Raw genomic sequence first — 13056 nt, 5'->3', positions numbered from 1 at the left:
AGGCTTTGTGATTTTCTCTAATCGTGGAGTGTGCTTTTAGTTTGATCTGAGAGAACTTGAGTTTACCAGAATCAAACATTTCCTGGTCAGGTATGCTGGAGAGAGCAAAGCTCTTAACCCACAAGGTCATGACTGGAGTCGAGTGTCTGGTAGTTTGCTGACATAGCCGATCTGGTTTGACCAGGCTAGCGTGCAGTTCAGTGCTGGGATGTTAGGGCTAACAAAGGCCAGATGCTAGGACCACGATAGGCCCACCAAGTAGCTGGCTGTACCCCACAATGTTAGGGCCGTGGCCATGATGACACAGTTCCTATGTTCCAGCTGTCAGGGAAGAAAGACTTGCGCCATATGGTGGAAGACCTTTGGGCTGTGACCATGTCCAACCAAGCCTTTTTTTTTTTCCTTTACTAAATGCATCTTTAAGAATCCCTGGTGGTACAGTGGTTAAGTACTCAGCTGCTAACCAAAAGGTTGGCAGTTCAAGCCCACCAGCCACTCCACTGGAGAATGATGTGGCAGTCTGCCTCTGTAAAGGTTACAGCCTCGGAAACCCTATGGGGCAGTCCTACTCCATCCTACAGGTTTGCTATGAATTGGGATGACTTGACAGCAGTGGGTTTTGTTTTTTGGAAATTCACTTTTGTGTGATGAGAGAGCTTCAGTGGGACTCCAGTACAGGCTGAGTACACTGGGAGAGAGACCAACCAAGAGACAGGGAGTGATAAATGTGCATTTCAGGTCATGACATTTTCTCCATCTTGATTCATGCAATTTTTTTTCCTTAAAAAAATCCCAAGCTTCCCAATAGGTGGCCGTGTTGTTTTTCTCCTCCCTTTGCCAAAAGTATTCACTTTCAAATTGGTGGAGAAGTTAGGGGAGAAAAAAAGGTTCTTATATCTCTATAAGAGTGCTGGTGGGTGGCTCTCTGCAGTGAAAAATGCCCTCACTTGCCTTCTACTCCTGGTCTCACAAGATATTCAAAATTTTGAAAAAGAGAGGAAAAGATTAAATAATCACATAATGCAAAAATGCCCCTGCAGGGTTCCATGGCCCCTTCACCCCAGTGTCCTAGAGGCAGGGCAGGTTTTGCCCCCCATACCTCCAAAGGCTGACTGCTGTTTCCAGTGCCAGGCAGCTCCTCAGCACCCTGCTCAGCACATTCATCTGTCCTTGTGTGTCGGCCCTGACGAAAGTGGTTGTATCCATTTTTAAGACTGTCAAATGCATTTAATATTGCCTATATAATAAAAAATTTTTTAAATAATAATAATGAGCATTTTTTGAGCACCTACTGAAAGCCAAGTACTTTCTCACACAAAAATGACCCTATGAAATAAGCACCATAATAATAATAATATGTCCATTTTGAAAGGGAAAATTGAGGCTTAGGCTAAGTAATAAATTCAAGATCACCAAGTCATAAGTGGCTGAGCCGGAATAAAGCACCCAGCTCCTTCTGTCTCAAATATATATACTGTACTGTCTTTCATTTTGCCACACTTTTATCATATCTATTAGTTAGGATAGGCTAGGTTATAATGCAGTAACAAATAATACTTAAGTCTCTTGGCTTAACACAACAAAAGTTTGTGTCTTGCCCATAAAGAATCCACTCCAGGGCAGTTAGCCTCTATGTCATGGCTTAAGACCCCAGGCTTTTTTCATCTTATGCAAATTCTTTATCAACCTCTGCTTCTATAATCTCTGGAGCATGAGAAAATAACATAGAGAAATTGTACACTGCCTCTTAAACGCTTTCACCCAGCACACTATGTGATTTCAACTCATTTTTTTGTTGGCCAAAGAAGGTTATATCGCCGCGACAACTTTAGATGTGATAGGAAGTATAATCCCCCTGTATGTCAAGGAAAGGGAAGAGATTCATAAATATTAGGGGGCACTAGTAGTATCTACCACAAGTTATAAATTCCTCAGAGGCATGTATCTTATATACCTTTTCAACTTTAAAGTAAAACCAAACCCATTGCCATTGAGTCGATTCTGACTCATAGAACATATTAAAAAAAAAAAGGTGTTGCTGTCCAGTCGATTCTGACTCATTGCAACCCGATGGAACAAAGGAAAACTATCCCATACGGTCTCCAAGCCTGTAAATCTTTAAGGAAGCTGACTGTCACATCTTTCTCCCACAAAGTGGCTGGTGGAATCAAACTGCCAACTTTTTAGTTAGCTGTCTAGTGCTTAAACACTGCACCACTAGGTCTCCTTTCTTCCTTTGTAGTTGTTGTTAAGTGCCTTCAAGTCAGTTTCTACTCATAGTGACCCTATGTATAACAGAATGAAACACTGCCAGGTCCTGTGCCATGCTCACCATCATTGCTATGTTTGAACATTTAGCACATAGAAATTATTCAGTAAATGATCATCTGCCATGGGTCACCAAAGCTGCTGTTTTATCATTCTGTTATTTTCCAACCTATAGCATCTTTACACTCCTTGCATCCTTCCTCTTTCCTTTGTTATGAGCCCCTTGTACCACCAGTTCCTTCAAGGATAAGGTTGAGGTTAGGTTCATACTTTCCCTACATCTGAAGTCAACTTTATTTGTATATTCTTGCCCGGAAAATGTAAATACATCAGAGATAGGTGCCTAGTGCTTTAAAGTTTACAAAACATTTTGCATATTGTTGTTAGATGCCCTCAAGTTGATTCTGACTCATAGCAAGCTTCCATACAACAGAACGAAACACTACCCGGTCCTCCACCATCCTCACAATTGTTATTATGCTGGAGGCCATTGTTGCATTTGCTGTGTCAATCCATCTCGTTGAGGGTCTTCTTGTTTTTTGCTGACCCTCAACTTTACCAAGCATGATGTCCTTCTCCAGGGACTGGTCCATCCTGATAACATGTCTTATTTTTCTCTTTGCCATGATTTCATAAGGTAGAAATATTTTTTCCGTTTTGCATTAGAGAGCGAAGTGTCATGTTCACATTTCCTAACTTATGGTGTTTCAGATGCTCAGTACTGAATCTTTTAACTCTATGAGCAATGCTTTAGCTACCACTCTAGTTGTTGTTGTTACCTGTCATTAAATCAGCGCCCGACTTATGGTGACCCCATGCACAACGGGATCAGATCGCTGTAAGCCATAGGCTTTTCACTGGCTGATTTTCGGAAGTAGTTCACGAGGCCTTTCTTCCTAGTTCATCTTAGCCTGGAAGCTCTACTGAAACCCCTGAGCATGATAAGAACGTGCAGGCATCCACGGACAGATGGGTGGCGGCTGCGCGTGAGGTGCATTGATTGGCCTGGAATCAAACCCAGGTCTCTAGAACGGAAAGTGAGAATTGGTTGCTAGTATTTTTTTTGCATAGAATTGCTGGACTGTGGCTTTTTTTTTTTTTTTTTTTTAAGGATTCAATACATACATTTCGGAACAAAGATTGAAGTCAGTTCATCTTACCTGTTGATATGGCATGGAGAATAGAAATTTTCCTTGAGACACTGGGAGAAGAGTGTCAATATAAAGAATGGAAATATTTCATGTTTGGAGAGTAAGTTTAGAAGGATTAATGAAAATATGTTAACTGTAGAGTTAGCTCTTTTAATTTTTCTATTTTGAAATCAGTTCTGTATGATGGTCCAGCTTCAGAAATACAGCAAAAGCGCTTATCAGTGTGAACAGCTATTTAGCACTAACACCTTCTAGAAACGTTGAACTCCTGCCAAAGCCAATAAGGCCCCGCCTGTCAGTATGGTGTTAGATTAAAAACCCATTGCTGTCAAGTGGATTCGAACTCATGTTTATCTGAGAAATAGTTTATGTTTGGGCAATGTGTTTTGTAGACACGTGGATTGGATAAACTTCAAATTGAACTATGAAAATATTGGTATCAAAAAATGCTATATAACAGATTATGATATTGATTTAACTAAAATTCGTTGTGAACCAGCTGATATTTTTTCCTTCCTGTCTATGGCAAAATTTCAGCCTGCTCTATCAAAGACAATTAACTGAGAGTTTATTTGCTCTTGTAATATGAGTAAAAATTAATTGCAAACCTTGCCACCTTGTGTGCTTAATAGCAGGAACCTGGTAGAAATAGACTATTAAAGCATTGTAGCAAGAATATTAAAATCTGATAGCTTGAAAATATTCTTTAAATATATACACATAATTTAATTTTAACTGAAATAAATATGTGAAAATTATCTGATTTTGCTGATAAAAACATACTGTAATAATTTTAGTGATTACAACAATAAAATCCTTTGAAGATGTTTTGAAATTACTGTTAATATGGGAATGTGTCATCTATCTAGCATGTAATTATGGTTTCTCTGCCCATCCATCTATGATGGGTGTTAAGTTCTCCTGAATGCACCAATCTCGATTTTTTCTGTTTAGCTGTTTGAAGGGTCTGTGGGGAAAATCAGCTATCAAGAAGAGAAAACCCTTCATTTGAACATTTTCCAATTTTTTTTAGTGGTCAGGAGCTGGAGCTTTGGAGTCAGACCAATCTGGAATCCGATTTCACTGCCACACACTACTAGTAAATTAACTTGTCTAATTCTCAGTCCCTTCCTTTGTAAGGCAAAGGTAAAACAAACAAAGTACCTATAATTTAGAGTTGTGGGAAAAGCTAGGGATTTCATATAATGCACTTAGCCCATTTACTGGTACATGTTCAACAGAAGATGTTCCCCCTCCTTTTATTTCTTCCTATTTCCCCTCTTCTTCCTTCTCCTCCTCCCATTTCCCTTCCTCCTCCTTTTCCTTTTCCTCTCAGCTTCTCCCTGCCCTCTCCCATTTCCCTCTCTTTTCCTCCCTCCTTCTTCTCTTCCTCCTCATTATTCCACTTTATTATTATTGACAGTAGCCAAGCTAATTCTGGGCCCACATGAACAGTGTGTCCAGGTTCTGTCTTCAACACATCTTATGTGGACTATTGAAACAGCTCCCTAATGCTTCCCAAACATTTTGTCTCTCATTCATCGTTCCAGTTCCTTTTCCTCTCCACAATTAATCTGTGTAAAAGAAAACTCAGATTTTGTTTCTTCTGTCCTTTTCGTTTATTAAACTTGGACCAGGTTTCTTAGCCTCTTGTGCAAAGCTCTCTATGTCAGGAGTCTGAAATGTTCTTTTAAATTTTCCTTTTCCTTTCTTTCACTAAGGGTGACTCTCCTCCAACCAGGTTGAACAGTTCTCTGAAAAAAACCTTCTCTGCCCTACCTCAGTCTTTTGGTTCACTTATTCAAATATATTTGAATGCCTCTTTTCTGCCAGGCACTATGCTGCATTCAGTGAACAAGAGATGTGTGTGCTTACTCCATAATGTTTGTAGAATATGAGAGACTTTTTAAGATGAACACACACATAATAGATTATGATAAATGCTATGAATGGAAAAAACAAAACAAAACACAGTTTTGGTTATGTCCTACCATAGGGTATTTCGAACATATTTCTTTAACCAAATTCCCACAAACTTGGTTTCTTCTCTTCTAGCCTTAATGCTCCTCTTCTAGTTGTGGTCATTTAGTGTTTACTTTGTGATTATTAGTGAAATGATAATATATGTAGGCAACTATCATTATGAATTTCATTAAACACTAAGCTTTATTTTTTATTTTTTCCTTGTTCTATGAACACATACCAGATTTGGTCACACCCCGGTGCAGGAAAGACTAGCTGCCTGGCCAAGAACAACTCTGTCTATGTTGTGGCAAACATTGGGAACAAGAAGCCATGTACTGCTAGTGACTCTTAGCGCCCCGTTGATGACAGTTAGGAATACAACACTGATTCTGTATTTGATTCTGAAGGGAAATTGGTGGCACATTATCATAAGGTAGAACCAATTTGCAAATTATTTACATAACAATGTGGGCTAGAAGAAGAAAATATCATTATTGTGGTAATAAGCTTACTTTAGAAGCAGAGTAGAGACAAAGCATAGAAAGTAATGATTAGGACAGGTAAGATCCTATGAAGATCCTCCAGAAGTGTCCTGTGCGGAGCAGCTGGGAGTATGTGAGAGCCACAGGAACTAATTGCATTGAAAGGTAAGGTCAACTTTTGGGTTTTGTCCTTTTAAAAATATGTCCTGGCAATGTGTTGAGGCAAGAATAAAAAAGTCTTCACCAGATAGAGTTGGTCTTGAGAAGAAACGAGCAAAGAAAATTCCCTGCCTACAGGAAATAGTTGAAGTGTTCGTGTCAAATAGAAGTTATCTGTTTTGCTCCAATACTTATAAGATTCAAGAGGGCCTTTATAAATAAGGATTTCCATGTATTCATTATCTGTTGAATGTGGAGGTTGAACCTAAGACTCCTTTTAGCTTGAGTAGCCTCTGATTCTTTAAGGTATTGCTCTTTCTCTCTGAAGATGGCGGCCAGAGATGAAATTGGCCATCAATTCGTTGGCCAACTAATAGATGTGAGCTTGCACTAGTTATAGCTTATACACAGTAATGTTAGGGCCAACTTCTTAGAAGAGGTTTTTTTTGTTTTTCTTCCTGTTTATCACAGCAATACCTTTTCATGGGTGAAGATCAATTCAAGTCACCTAAGAGGCCTGAGGTAAGAACTTTTAACACCACCATGGGGCGGTCTGGCATTTTTACCTGCTTTGATAGACTCTTCCATGATCCTGCTGTGATCCTGGTAAAAAATTTCCACGTGGACACCATACTCTTCTTGATGACTAGGATGAATATTTTGCCACATGTTTCAGCTGCTAAATTCCACTCAGCTTGGGCTATGGGCATGGGTGGATATTTCTTTGCAGCTAATATCCATGGCCCCCTGATGAAAATGATGGGCAATATGTGAGTTTTTAGATTGACAGGTTTGGTGTAATAAAGCAAGCAAGCAAACGACAAACAAAAAACCAATACTCCTTTAGTTAGCATGTACTCTTTAATACATGTTTTCCAATTCTTAGTTTTTGAATATTTATATGGTAACATACTATAGAATCAATATCAAGCTAATTGTTTTTGTAGGTCTATGTATTTATTTTTTAATTCAACTTAAATACACACTACTTTGCCTTTTTTTTTAATTCCCAAATTTCACCACTTATTACTTGAAACTTTCTGTTCTTTGGCTTCCATACACCTTATTCTACCAGATTTCCTTTCACTTGTCTGTCCTTATAGGCATGTTTTACTGAAATATATATGTCTTGTTGTTAGGTATAGTCGAATCATTCCTGACTCGTAGCAATCCCATGTTCCAAAAAACCCAGTGCCATCTTAGAGGTAGTAAAATGTTAATGTGAGTTTAAAATAACAGTAACAAGTATGAAGTCACTTTTCACTTCCTATTCCAAAAAACATTTCCAACTTATGATGTTCAGGAAGTGGCATCTCTGTAGTGGATTCTCCAAGAGCGTTTCATTACGATATGAAGACAGAGGAGGGAAAACTCCTTCTCACCCGACTGGATTCCCATCCATATCGCTCCGTGGTGAGTTGGTCTTCTTATGCCGATAGTGTAGAAGCATGCTTAGCGGGAAACCAGGAATTTAAGGCCACTGCCTTTTTTCGATAATTTCACCTTGGTGGAGCACAAGGGAGTCACAGGAAATTACACAATTTGTTTCAGAGATCTCTATTGTCATCTAAGCTACAAGATGTCTGAGAAGGGATCAGAAGTTTATGCCCTCGGGGCACCTGATGGACCAAACTCTATTGAAGGAAAATTTTATCCAAGGGTAATACATGTTTTGGTGGCAGGAGAGTTGCCAGAATAAATACAAGACACTCACTTAAATTCAAATTTCAAATACATGGAATTTTTTTTAGTGTACTTACATCTCCCAAATTGGAACTTATTTGTACTGAAAATTTATTTATTGTTTATCTACAATTCACATTTAACTAGAAATTCTGTATTTTTTTTATTATTAACTTTTATTAAGCTTCAAGTGAACGTTTACAAATCCAATCAGTCTGTCACATATAAGTTTACATACATCTCACTCCCTACTCCCACTTGCTCTCCCCTTCTTGAGTCAGCCCTTTCAGTCTCTCCTTTCGTGACAATTTTACCGGCTTCTCTCTCTCTCTATCCTCCCATCCCCCCTCCAGACAAGAGTTGCCAACACAATCTCAAGTGTCCACCTGATATAATTAGCTCACTCTTCATCAGCGTCTCTCTCCCACCCGCTGACCAGTCCCTTTCATGTCTGATGAGTTGTCTTCGGGGATGGTTCCTGTCCTGTGCCAACAGAAGGTCTGGGGACCATGGCCGCCGGGATTCCTCTAGTCTCAGTCAGACCATTAAGTTTGGTCTTTTTATGAGAATTTGGGGTCTGTATCCCACTGATCTCCTGCTCCCTCAGGGGTCCTCTGTTGTGCTCCCTGTCAGGGCAGTCATCGATTGTGGCCGGGCACCAGCTAGTTCTTCTGGTCTCAGGATGATGTAGGTCTCTGGTTCATGTGGCCCTTTCTGTCTCTTGGGCTCTTAATTGTCGTGTGGCCTTGGTGTTCTTCATTTTCCTTTGCTCCAGGTGGGTTGAGACCAATTGATGCATCTTAGATGGCCGCTTGTTAGCATTTAAGACCCCAGACGCCACATTCAAAGTGGGATGCAGAATGATTTCATAATAGAATGATTTTGCCAATTGACTTAGAAGTCCCCGCAAACCATGTTCCCCAGACCCCCGCCCTTGCTCCGCTGACCTTTGAAGCATTCATTTTGTCCCAGAAACTTCCTTGCTTTTGGTCCAGTCCAATTGAGCTGACCTTCCATGTATTGAGTGTTGTCTTTGCCTTCACCTAAAGCATTTCTTATCTACTGATTAATCAATAAAAAACCCTCTTCCACCCTCCCTCCCTTCCCACCTCGTAACCACAAAAGTATGTGTTCTTCTCAGGTTTACTGTTACTCAAGATCTTATAATAGTGGTCTTATACAATATTTGTCCTTTTGCCTCTGACTAATTTCGCTCAGCATAATGCCTTCCAGGTTCCTCCATGTTATGAAATGTTTCAGAGATTCGTCACTGTTCTTTATCGATGCGTAGTATTCCATTGTGTGAATATACCACAATTTATATTACCCATTCATCCGTTGATGGACACCTTGGTTGCTTCCAACTTTTTGCTATTGTAAACAGAGCTGCAATAAACATGGGTGTACATATATCTATTTGTATGAAGGCTCTTGTATCTCTAGGGTATATTCTGAGGAGTGGGATTTCTGGATTGTATGGTAGTTCTATTTCTAACTGTTTAAGATAATGCCAGATAGATTTCCAAAGTGGTTGTACCATTTTACATTCCCACCAGCAGTGTATAAGAGTTCCAATCTCTCCGCAGCCTCTCCAACATTTATTATTTTGTGTTTTTTGGATTAATGCCGGCCTTGCTGGTGTGAGATGGAATCTCATCGTAGTTTTAATTTGCATTTCTCTAATGGCTAATGATGGAGAGCATTTTCTCATGTATCTGTTGGCTGCCTGAATATCTTCTTTAGTGAAATATGTGTTCATATCCTTTGCCCACTTTTTGATTGGGTTGTTTGTCTTTTTGTGGTTGAGTTTTGACAGAATCATGTAGATTTTAGAGATCAGGCACTGGTCGGAGATGTCATAGCTGAAAATTCTTTCCCCGTCTGTAGGTGGTCTTTTTACTCTTTTGGTGAAGTCTTTAGATGAGCATAGGTTTTTGATTTTTAGGAGCTCCCAGTTATCAGGTTTCTCTTCATCATTTTTGGTAATGTTTTGTATTCTGTTTATGCCTTGTATTAGGGCTCCTAGGGTTGTCCCAATTTTTTCTTCCATGATCTTTATCGTTTTAGTCTTTATGTTTAGGTCTTTGATCCACTTGGAGTTAGTTTTTGTGCATGGTGTAAGGTATGGGTCCTGTTTCATTTTTTTGCAAATGAATATCCAGTTATGCCAGCACCATTTGTTAAAAAGGCTTTCTTTTCCCCAATTAATTGACACTGGTCCTTTGTCAAATATCAGCTGCTCATACGTGGATGGATCTATGTCTGGGTTCTCAATTCTGTTCCATTGGTCTATGTGCCTGTTGTTGTACCAGTACCAGGCTGTTTTGACTACTGTGGCTGTATAATAGGTTCTGAAATCAGGTAAAGTGAGGCCTCCCACTTTCTTCTTCTTTTTCAGTAGTGCTTTGCTTATCCGGGGCTTCTTTCCCTTCCATATGAAATTGGTGATTTGTTTCTCTATCCCTTTAAAATATGACATTGGAATTTGGATCGGAAGTGCGTTAAATGTATAGATGGCTTTTGGTAGAATAGACATTTTTACTATGTTAAGTCTTCCTATCCATGAACAAGGTATGTTTTTCCACTTAAGTATGTCCTTTTGAATTTCTTGTAGTAGTGCTTTGTGAAATTTTCTATTTTTATTTCTAAATCTGATAACCATAGATGTCAGTCCATTATGACACTGGTCGGAAAAAGCACAGAGCATTTATTTGGGATAGCAGTTTTTAAAAATATACCGTAATCAAATTTCAATAGACAAATGAGCTATAAAAAGATAATTTTAGATAGATAACTGAGCCATGAAATCTCTTGCCTGAACAGTTTAGCCATTTCCAATATGTTTAATAATGTCCACCCTGCTTTATACAGAGCTTGACACGAAGTATTCTCCTCGAGACACATAGAGGTGACCTCTGAGACTGTACAGTAGATTTCTTCTTTGCTGTTAAGAATCAGGTATCCTACCCAATATAATTCAGTCCAGAACCAGTGAACTGGAGACATTCTGGACAGTAGAAAATGCTCTTGGTCTCCTCTGCTACCATCTTTCCTGGATTCTCTTCTCAGAGGCTATGACTGCCTGATCCAATGAGTGTACTTAAGGCCTGGGCTCCACTGTCTGCCCGCGATGCTGGTGCCTTCCCTCCTCATTGTCTCAGATTTGTTCTTTTTTGCCTTCTTTTATCTCTCTCCTAGATAGTTGTCTGGAGGCTGTGTTACTAAGCCGGTGGTTCCAGCTTCTTTCCTCCCACTCTTGACCTAAGCACTCTTCTGACCCTTCCTCTCTAATATGTAGTTGTATGCTGTTGAGTTAATTCGGACTCATAGCTACCCTATAGGGCAGAATAGAACTGCCCCATAGGGTTTCCCAGGCTGTCATTTTACAGAAACAGAGTATCAGGTCTTTTCTTCCCCCCTCCCCTCCCCCACCCAGAGCCTCAGGTGAATTTGAATTGCCAGCCTTTTGGTTAGCAGCCAAATGCTTAACCATTGTGTCACCAGGGCTCCTTCCTCTAGTATACAAATAAAAAATCCCTTGCTTTGTTATATCACCAAACCTGAGGCTGCTTCTCAGTTTTTACTCTCAATAATGAAACAATTGATCTGCCCCTCTTAAAGCTGTTTTTACCCCTTATCTTCTAGTGTTCCACAATTTTGATTTTCTTTGACCTCTTTTGCCTCTTACCACCCCCACATCCCTACCTCCCCACCCCCGATTTTATTTACCATGACTTACAAGTGAGGAGCGCTGCTGGACTCAGTTCTACAGATATGTCTTCCTCGTCTCAATGCTTTCCTTGGGGAATGAAACTACTCTTATGGCTTCAACCAGCATTTCTGAGGCAGCAGAGTATAACTCACTGTTTTTTTTTTTTCCCCATGACAGCCAGTTCAGGCCACATAATAATATTTGCAGGCTACATTTAAAAATACAAAAATAGTTTCATGTGTCAACTTGGCTAGGCCAGTTATTTAATCAAACGTTAATCTAAGCATTGTGGTGATGGTATTATTATAGCTGTGATTAACATCTACAGTCAGCTGACTTTATGTAAAGAAGATAACACTGATAATGTGAGTAGACTTTGTACAATCAGTTGACAGACCTCAAAGGCAAATAGCAAAGTTTCCTGGTGAAGAAGACATTCTATGACCAGACCAAAACGCTAATTCCTGCAGAGTTGATTTTCCACCCTACCGTTTCCCCTAAAGATTTTGGACTCAAGACCATAACCTCAGCTCCTGCCTGAGTTTCCAGGCTGCACGCCTTCTCTACACACTTTGGACTTGCCGTCCTCCATAACTGGGTAAGCTAGTTTCTTAAAATATACCTATTTCTATTTTGTATGAATATGATACATATCTCCTATTCGTTCTGTCTCTCATGCTTTTCTGGAGAACAGTGACTCATAGCGACCCTATAGGATGGAGTAGAACTGCCCCATAGAGTTTCCAAGGAGTGCCTGGCAGATTCGAACTGCCAACCCTTTGGTTAGCAGTGGTAGCACTTAGCCATTATGCCACCAGGGGTTGGTATGAGTCGGAGTCGACTCGACCGCACTGGGTTTGGTTTGGTTTTGGTTTGGAGAATAGTGACTGATAAAGGTCCTATAGAAAAATATATATTCTTAAATTGTAGTCAATTTTATTAATGGAAAAATGTTAATGAGAAAATGGACATGGTGTTCTAGTCATTAAATATTAATATATAAGCAAATACATTCAGTGGCAACACAGAGGTATATTTCAAATCTTTATCGTACATACCCCCCCCACACCTAAACATGTATACGCACATGCGTGCACTTGTCTCTTCAGAGTTCACCAAGTGTCCTGAGTGCACATCTCCCCTCACCTTCAAAACCACTCTGTGAAGTCAGAGTGTATTATCTTCCCTGGGTCAGTCTAGATTAGCTAGATGAACCGAGGACTTGATAAGGAAAGCAAGCTGTCCAAGGTCCAACAGCAAGGGAGTGGTAATACTGGGACAAGAATTAGTCTAGTCCCTTACATGCTGCCTTTATTAGGCCTTTTGTTTACCAGGCACTGTGCTAGGTCCTGGAGACACAGGTACGTGCAAGAGCCAGTGCTGGCCCTCTCATCCTTGTTCTCCTCCTTTCTCTCTTGTTTTCTCCGCTTAGGATGGGCAGGGCTTGCTGCTGGCTTCCTTTTAGGACCTGCTGCCTTGGTTTGGGCAACCCTGGTGGCATATACAGAAATACTGAATACTACACAATTTGTAGTGCCCCTTCATTCTGATTTCTCCATCTTGAGGAAACAAAGGTGAATAAAGTGCAGAGCTCAAATATTCCCATGATGAGAGAAACAATAATTTCACAATTGTA

The 13056-nt window shown here is 40.0% G+C and overlaps 1 pseudogene; it reads left to right on the top strand.

The window, feature by feature from the left end:
• The first annotated feature begins 3436 nt into the window (after window positions 1–3436).
• On the top strand, window positions 3437–7935 carry LOC100670572 (pantetheinase-like; annotated as a pseudogene).
• Window positions 7936–13056: the final 5121 nt, after the last annotated feature.

This window comes from Loxodonta africana, chromosome 1 (genome assembly GCF_030014295.1).
Source record: "Loxodonta africana isolate mLoxAfr1 chromosome 1, mLoxAfr1.hap2, whole genome shotgun sequence".
Classification (NCBI taxonomy): Eukaryota; Metazoa; Chordata; class Mammalia; order Proboscidea; family Elephantidae; genus Loxodonta; species Loxodonta africana.
Note: the sequence above shows the minus strand (reverse complement) of the source record. Positions and strands in the feature narration are given on the sequence as shown.